This window comes from Haemaphysalis longicornis, unplaced genomic scaffold (assembly GCF_048455015.1).
Source record: "Haemaphysalis longicornis isolate Haplotype H1 unplaced genomic scaffold, Haemaphysalis longicornis Haplotype H1 scaffold_1, whole genome shotgun sequence".
NCBI classification, from domain to species: domain Eukaryota; kingdom Metazoa; phylum Arthropoda; class Arachnida; order Ixodida; family Ixodidae; genus Haemaphysalis; species Haemaphysalis longicornis.
In genome coordinates this window covers 94,323,913-94,332,426 of record NW_027526203.1, presented here as the reverse complement: position 1 = coordinate 94,332,426, position 8,514 = coordinate 94,323,913, and the positions used below count along the sequence as shown (strand labels likewise).

The 8,514-nt window shown below is 46.7% G+C and overlaps 1 pseudogene; it reads right to left on the bottom strand.

The window, feature by feature from the left end:
- Positions 1 to 1,251: 1,251 nt before the first annotated feature.
- On the bottom strand, positions 1,252 to 6,924 carry LOC144141795 (uncharacterized; annotated as a pseudogene).
- Between the last annotated feature and the right edge of the window lie 1,590 nt (positions 6,925 to 8,514).

The window sequence follows — 8,514 nt, the reverse complement described above, 5'->3', positions numbered from 1 at the left end:
CGTCGTCCCCCTCAAGTTACCGTCCAATAGCCCTGACGAGCTGCCTGTGCAAGCTCTTCGAGAAGATGATCAATCGCAGGCTCGTGTACTTCCTCGAGTACAATGGTCTTCTCGAGAGCTGCCGGGCAGGCTTTAGGGTGGGGCGATCGACAAACGATCAACTGGTTTCATTTGACTCATACATCAAGGATGCCTTCGTGCATAAGCAGTACTGTTTAACTGTCTTTTTCGACCTCGAGAAGGCCTACGACACCGCTTGGCGTTATGGGATCCTTAGTGACCTCAGGTCATTCGGTGTTTCGGGTAATATGTTGAACACCCTTGTTAGTTATTTGTCAGAGAGAACGTTCAGAGTAAGAGTTGGTTGTGCACTTTCAAAGAATCACGTCCAAAACATGGCGTGCCGCAAGGTGGCGTGTTGAGTTGCACTCTCTTCACAGTAAAGAGGAACTCTCTTGGAAAGGCACTGCCACCAACAATATCTTATTTTATGTGTGTAGAAGATGTGCAAATATCTTTTAAATCATGTAATATGTCAATATGCGAACGTCAAGTCCAGCTTGGTGTCAAGAAGGTTGCCGGCTGGGCAGAGAAGAATGGGTTTAAATTAAATCTTGCAAAAAGCTCCTGCGTTGTGTTCTCCAGGAAGCGCGGGGTCCATCCGGACCCAGACATTACTTTAAGGAGGTATGGTGGGGTAAATGATGCATGTTAAATTTAACGTTATATTTCTGAAACGCTTGCAGATATCCGCATCAAATTTGTTGTGCGCAGACAAGATGTCTCTGGGTAAAACATGAAGCACTTTGTCTTGGTCTAGATTGTGTACCTTTCTTGTGGCCCACTCCCAAAATTTCAGGTGTGTTTGTTCATTGAATGTACCTTTTCTCTGGAACAAAAAAGAGGAATGTGATGATATTGCGCTGTGTTATTCTAAATACCATTGGTTTTATCTGAACTAAGGACATTTGATACTTTACTTGGAGTATGGGCGCAAAAAAATAATGTCACGTCATGCACACAGCTGTAAGAGCGTGCCTTGAGGTATAACGTTCTTTTGCAGAAGTAATATTTATGTTAACGTAATTGTTTTAGTTCAGAATATTTATGATTTGCTGTAGAACATGTGTGCAAAGTATCACTGTAATCAAATCAATACTTTCCGAGAAAAGGTACATTGAAGTTGAAGAAGTTACAAAAAACTCAATTTGAGAAAAACGAAGTTTTATGTTTGCGTATTGCTCAAGTATGCTAAAATGAATCAGGAGAATACATTTCGCTGCTGGCTTTTTTAGAGGTGTTTCTGAAACCCTTCTTGGTGTTCCTTTTCACCCGTCGTCTTTCTTTGCTTTCGACGGAGCCATAGAATTCTGCCCGGTCAACACGCTCTTTATCCATACTGTTGAAGGAAATGTCACAAAACACACGTGGAACAATTCCAAGGGCTTCCAGAACTGCTTTCCGTGCGGAATTGCCATCATTGTAGTATGCTACAGCACCATTAGTAGCTGTTTTCACCGTGTCAGAGCTGACAAATGTTGTCTTGGGGCAGCGGCACCAGATGAGTTGGTTCAGTGACTCATTAGTGTTCTGGGTTCTTCCATGGAGACATTTCCTCAGAAGAGCTGGATCTGTCAACGCCTTGTACACTGGCTTGAGGACATCCATCACTGCCTCAGGAATGTTGTGTTTGTGGGAGTAGGTTTCGCTTCCCTCAACAAGGCTGCGATTATACCCACACCATGAGGATGGTCGTTTTGGGCAGACTCCGTGCTGGGGCTTGGCATCTGTTGATAACTTGTGAAAGTATATTGTCCACACAGCTCGTCTCATGTTATCTAAACTATTTACATTTTCCCGGATAGCATTGCCATAGTAAACCTCAAGGCAGTCGATGTCCTTTTCTGAGAGGCGTCCTTTCCCTGAAAGTGGCAGACCATCGGCGAGCTTTTTTCCCTTCCAATTTTTTTTATGTTCGTGAGCCTCGTGCCCATTCGCTTCTGCACATGCCCACACATTCATGCTTTTCTATGGCCTTCTTGTAGGGCTGTGAGTCTCTGACAGAAATGTATGCCTTAGTGTCTCCATCACCATTAACTTGTGTACATTAGCTGGTGCGTTTCAACAGATCGTCCAAAAATATTTACAGCTCCAGCACATTCCATTCCACGAGATGGCCCATCGTAGGTAACTTTACATTAACTCATGTTGTCATCTGTGTGAAGGTTGCGAGCACAGATGTGGCAAAACTTGGATTCTACTCCAAAGTCCAACACCTTTCCTGTGTCAGCTGATATTGCTGCTACGACACCATGTAGTGAAGAATAACCACGCTTCATCCATGTTCCATCCACTGTGACCGCAGTTTCCAGGTCTCCATCAGAGTAGAAGGCCTCTTTCTTCAGTTCTTCGGCAGCTTTGGCCATAATATTTCTCACTGTGGTCGTGGATGCGTCAAGAAGCCTTGCGTAGTACGACGCAAACTTTGTTTGTGGTGGCGGTAGATTCAGCACAGCACACATGGTGCGACCCGATGCCAATCCTTTTCCGCAGGCACGAAGGGCATACACGAACCTTTCATTCACTTCAAAGATGTTGCCAGAAGTGCGCCTGGATGTCTCGAGCGCATTGGAAGCATCGCACTCGCTGCAGGGGACATTTATAGAGGACTCCAAACCGCTACGCCTGTCAAAAGCCTCTTCCAAAATAATTTCTCCCTTGTTGCACTTTTTACACACAGCAACGTTTTGCAAAAAGCTAAGGAGAAAAGCGAGGTCGATGAGGCGGTAACCAGTTGTACTTGCGCCGTCTACGTCAAAAGATGCACCACCATGTCTCTCATCCAATCTCGCGAAGCTTGCGCTTCGTCGAGCCGGTTTCTTGCTGTCTTGCTTGGTCGTAAACCGATTACCTTTAAAAGTTTTCTTTTTGGTCCATTTGTTGGATTATCGTGCCATCTTCCGGTGTCGCAGTGCGTTTTAAACTCGAAGCGGAGGCAACGCGACTACGACCGTAAACGTGGGAACAATCACAAAAATAGTACATACTACAAGAGCACCACTAGCGGCAAGTCTCTTAAAGTTAGTAATTTCAAAAATTAACGATGATTTAATACGCTTCATATACTGGAAACACAGACGCAAGCAAAAAAAAAACGTGAAATAATGCAGCGAACCGCGAAAAACAACGCTAAACATACCGTCCTCTGAACCGATGTCTCAGCTGTGTCCGCATTTTTAAACGCCAGGGCGCGCGGCACACTTCGGCGCGGCATTTAAACCGTTCAGCGGGCACTTGACGACGCGCTTCCACGGTGTTGTTCCTCATACTGCACTCGATTTTTCTGCGCCAAAATTGCAAATTCGCTTTTTTGGCCGGTTTACCCTACCATACCCCTGGCGTGTCGCTTCCTGTGAACAAGGAGCACAATTTCTTAGGTGTTGTGTTTGACCAGAAACTCCCATTCATTCCACACATCAAGGAACTTAAACATAAATGTCTGAAAACAATAAATATACTTAAGGTTCTCTCCCATCAATCGTATGGTTCCGACAAAGAACTCCTACTACGGCTCTATACTGGTTTGGTTGGGCCTCGTTTAGAGTATGGCAGTGTGGTATATGGGTCGGTGACTAAAACAGCCTTGCGAATACTTGACCCAGTGCTACACTTGGGGCTACGGCTTGCGTGGGGTGCTTTTCGCACTAGCCCTGTCGAGAGTCTGTATGCCGAGTGTGATAAGTGGAGCCTTGAGAACCAACGGACGTACATGAACTTACTTATGCTTTTAAAATTTCATCGCTGAATAACCATCCTTTTTATCCTGTCTTTAACGACACATCCACATCTGTGCTTTTTGTAAATCGCCCATCCGTTCCTCTGCCCTTTTCACTTAGAGTGAGAGAGCGAGCCTCGGATCTGAGGGCTTCGTTTTTAGATGTGTACAGATCATCCTTTTCAGACATTTTACCTCCTTGGAAAGTTCGTCCTGTGTCCTCCGACCTTTCCTTTATGAAACTTGACAAAAATCGGGTACCGCGAGCTGCAATACTGCAGCACTGTCTGTCCCTGCAGTTTAAATACCCACTTGCAGAATCTTACAGTGACGCTTCTAAAACCTCCAGTATGGCCTCCTGCGCTGCTCATGGTCCGAATTTCAGTGCAGCGAGAACCATGAGCGTCCCCACAACAATTTTTTCAGCAGAAGCATACGGAATTTTACTGATTGTACGATATATACTTGAAAATCGAATTCCGAAGCCTATCATCTACACATTCCTTGAGTGTTGTTCACGCACTGTCATCGCATACAACCCCCAAAAACCACATAGTTAATCTGTATTTAACACTATCATGTCTGTGTATGCACAGAAGCATCATCGGCTCCTCTGCTGGGTCCCAGGACACGCTGGGATCGCTGGGAACGAGTTGGCAGACGAGAGGGCCGCTGCTGCTGCACTCAGGAACACTGTAGACATAACAACCGTACCATGTACAGACCTCAAGCCACACATAAGACAACACTTGCGTAGAACATGGCAAACACACTGGAGTGAACAGACAGATAACAAGTTACACGTTATAAAACCACGCTTGGGACCATACACCACTGACACGCGCAACAGACACACAGAAGTCGCCTTGGGTAGGCTGCGGATAGGGCACACATATGCAACGCACTCGTATCTGCTGACGGGATCTTCTAGACCCCCGTGCAGCGTGTGCGGAGAGGCCCTATCCGTAGTGCACATACTAATCACATGCAAGGCACTTCGCACAACACGACACAAATACTTCAGAGAACTCTACAGACAACATATTCCACTACATCCATCGTTTTTTCTAGGTGACGATGCCATTGTTTCCGTGAAACGTGTGTTTGAGTATTTGTCAGACGTCAAGTTTTTAAGCCTCATTTCCTATCACGCATAGTCAAACCTGGTCCTATACTCCAGCCATCACCATTGCCATTAATTGATTTTATGGTTCTTCTGGCTTTAGTAACCACTATTTTTTTAAGATACTTTTGTTTGGCGCTCTTTGCCCCAGCTGGCCTTGCGCCAAAAAACTCCAACCATCATCATCATCAAGACTGCCGCACTGCAGGACCGCAACAAAACGACGTCAGCGGAACGCTGTTTTGACGGTTCAGAAAATTCATGTAGACCTTTAAAAAATATAGTTTTATTTTATTGTAGTTTGTGCGCAATAATAGTTGAGTATTCTTCTTGATTTCGGGCCGGTTATTCGTCGAGGTGAGAAAATAACAGAAATTTGTGTTTTTTCGGCTAAGAAGTTTCTGTTCTCTACCAAACACAAAAAATTTCTGTACGGCAACAGACATTGTATGTAACGGTTCTGTAAATTTACACAAATTTTTTACAGTGTGCTCGCAGGAAAAAAACTAATAAATGCAGCTCCCGGAGGCGAAGCTGCATTCTCAACTTGGCCCGCAAATCCTGTTTTGACCCTCCCTACCGGAGACAATTTACTAGAAATTGAAGATGACGGTATTCCTGTTCGTGCACTCATTGACACTGGGGCTACAATATCGTTGATAAGCTCAAATCTACACCCTGTACTTCATAAGGGCCCCACGCCTGCCCTATCTCATGTCCGACTAGCTGATGGTGGAACGCCTATAATAGCTGGAATGTGTACTGCTCGTCTTACGATTGCTGGTCGTACTGTACCTGTTTTGGTTGGTGTATTAGAAAACTGCGCACGTGAGGCCTTGACTACTTAGCAGACCATTAAGGGCTCACCGACTGTTCCACAGGTTTCCTGAGTCTGGAGCTGCCTATTGCGCCGGTGGCAGATGACACTCACGCCACCCGGTTGTGTTCAAGAACGCACATCCGTTGCCTGCCTCAGGCCATCACGTATGTTTCGTTGGCGGCCCCTGACCGTCTTGCTGATGGCGAGTACGTTATTGCTTCAATGACTGACGTTTTGCTGACACGAATGTAACCCGGCCTCACACAGTCGCCTCCATCACTTACAGCACACTGTCTCTGCCTATCTTAAACTTGCTTTTCATGGTCAGTTATTCCCGAATGCAATTTCACTTGCGTCAGTGTGCCGCCTGCATGACTACGAAATCTCAACTTTGTGCACCACAACCCCTGACTGTGATTTTATTCATACAGCTGCCGCTGCATCCACCGACAAGGTTATGACGATGCTCAGCGTGGACCTTTCACCAGACCAAACCCGTGAACTTTGCCGCCTGCTGCTCTCTTAATTCGACATTTTTTACCTTCCCGATCGTCCTTTGGGACGAATGACAGCTGTAAAGCACCGTATCGACACTCGTGACTCTAGTCCCATTAACCGACAACCGTAGCACGTAGCATCTCGAGCACGCCGTCATCCAAAGCGAAGTCGATACAATGTTGAAAAAAGACATCACTGAACCACCCTGCAGTCCATGGGCCTCGGCAGTGGCGGTAAAGAAGAAAAAAGACGGCACTGGGCGCTTTTGTGTCGGCTACCGCCACAACAAAATCACGAACAAGGATGTATATCCCCTGCCCCGCGTCAGTGATGCCCTTGACTGTTTACATGGTGCCCAATACTTCTCTTCCATTGACCTCGGTTCCTGTTATTGGCAAATTTCTCTTGATAACCTGAACAAACAAAAAACCGCTTTTGTCCTCCTGATGGCCCGTACCAGTTTAAGGTAATGCATTTCGGTTTATGCAATGCGCCTGCAACATTCTAGTGCATAATGGACTCCCTTCTTCGAGATTCAAATGGCCCACGTGTTTATGATACCTGGACGGCGTTATAGTCCTTTCGCCGTCCTTTGCTTCCCCTCTTACCCACCGGTCTGATATTCTCGCGCTTTTCCGCCAAGTAGGCCTTCAGTTGAACTGTGCCAAATATCACTTGGGCCAGCACCACATAAACATTCTCCGGCATCTTGTTGACGCGCAAGGTGTTCAGCCTCGACCTGATACAGTTATAGCCATGAAGCGGTTTCCTGGTCCACGCTCTACGGCGGAAGTTCGAAGCTTCGTTGGCTTTTGTTCCTACTACCGTAGGTTCATAAAAGGCTTTGCTAACTTCGCCAAACCTCTCCCTGCTCTATTGAAGAAGGACGCCACGGTTTTATAGCCCGTGAGCAAGCGGAGGCATTTGATACATTAATCTCCCGGATGTGTTCGCCCACTTCGACGTGTCCGCTCTCACCCTGGTTCACACTGACGCCATTGGGCATTGCATTGGAGCCATTTTCAGCCAACGACAACCCGGATACGATTGCGTCATTGCATACGCGAGTCGCCTTCTTTCACCATCTGAACGCAATTACTCAATCACAGAGAGACTGCCTTGCTCTAGTTTGGGCTGTGGCTAAGTTTCGTCCCTACTTGTATGGCCGCAACTTCTCGGTAATTACTGACCACCACGCTTTTTACTGGTTGTCTTTGCTCAAAGAACCCCCTGGACACCTGCGTCGCTGGTCTTTGCGGCTTCAGGAGTGTATCGTGCCGTGCCATGCCCGAGTAAACATGTGTCGCGCGGTGGGGTGAGCAGTGCGCTTCGGATGTACAGTCGCCAGCAAAAGTTTGCGGGATGTGCAGCGCGTGGCGTAGCGGCGCAAAACTGCATTGCTGGGCCATCTGCAGCCAGCAAGCGCCGGGTCGAGGCTCAAGGAACTGGCGGGTTAGGCGCGCTTTGCGCATGCCTGTCCTTTCTTTGTTACTGGGCATCTCTGATTGCTCGCTTGCCCGTGACATGCTTTCGATATTTGCTGCAGCCGCGGCGGCGCCGCGTGGCCATCGCCGTCGTTGTGCTATCACTGGTGCTACAAAATACGCAGCCCGCGGCCGCCGTTTGCGCGCCGCGCAACGTTGAATAAATCTTAGGCTATGTTCAGACTATCGACGCAAAAGCCATATCATGATCCTTGGACGTAAAAAGACGGCATGTCACGCTGTTCGGTAGATTGAGACATGAAATGACGTCATTCTTTAAAGTTAGTTACGACAGTTGCGGACAGTCTGAACCCGGCCTTATCTTTCAAGAGGCAGTGGTGGTTGAATAGGAAATACTTTTAGTTTATTTTTAACCTAAGCACCGATAAACTGTCAGCTGACCCACAATTGCCGTTGTATTCGTCTCAGGGGCTAATTATCACAAAAGTTTCTTTGGGGTTGTTCCAACAAAACAAGAGTTACAGCCATTTTCTGCAACTGTACGTCCTGCTTAGTCTGTCATGTATTGAATGCCGCATCGTTTACGGCTTCCCTAAAAACTAATTATGGCAAGTAAATGTGATTCGGCGTAATGCTAACGGTCATCCTCGCGGCCAATTTCAGTATGATGTTTACATGAGACCTACATTACATTGAGAGCTAGATCTTTCCCCAGAAAGTTTGCTTTGCCGCAAGATGAAATTTGGCGACGCGACTTTTTTCTAAGCACCACATCGAGGTACGCAGTTTCCAACAGGTAGCCTTTATTAGCTCCTGTAAAATAAATTTTACAGGAGCCGCGAATATCGAGAGC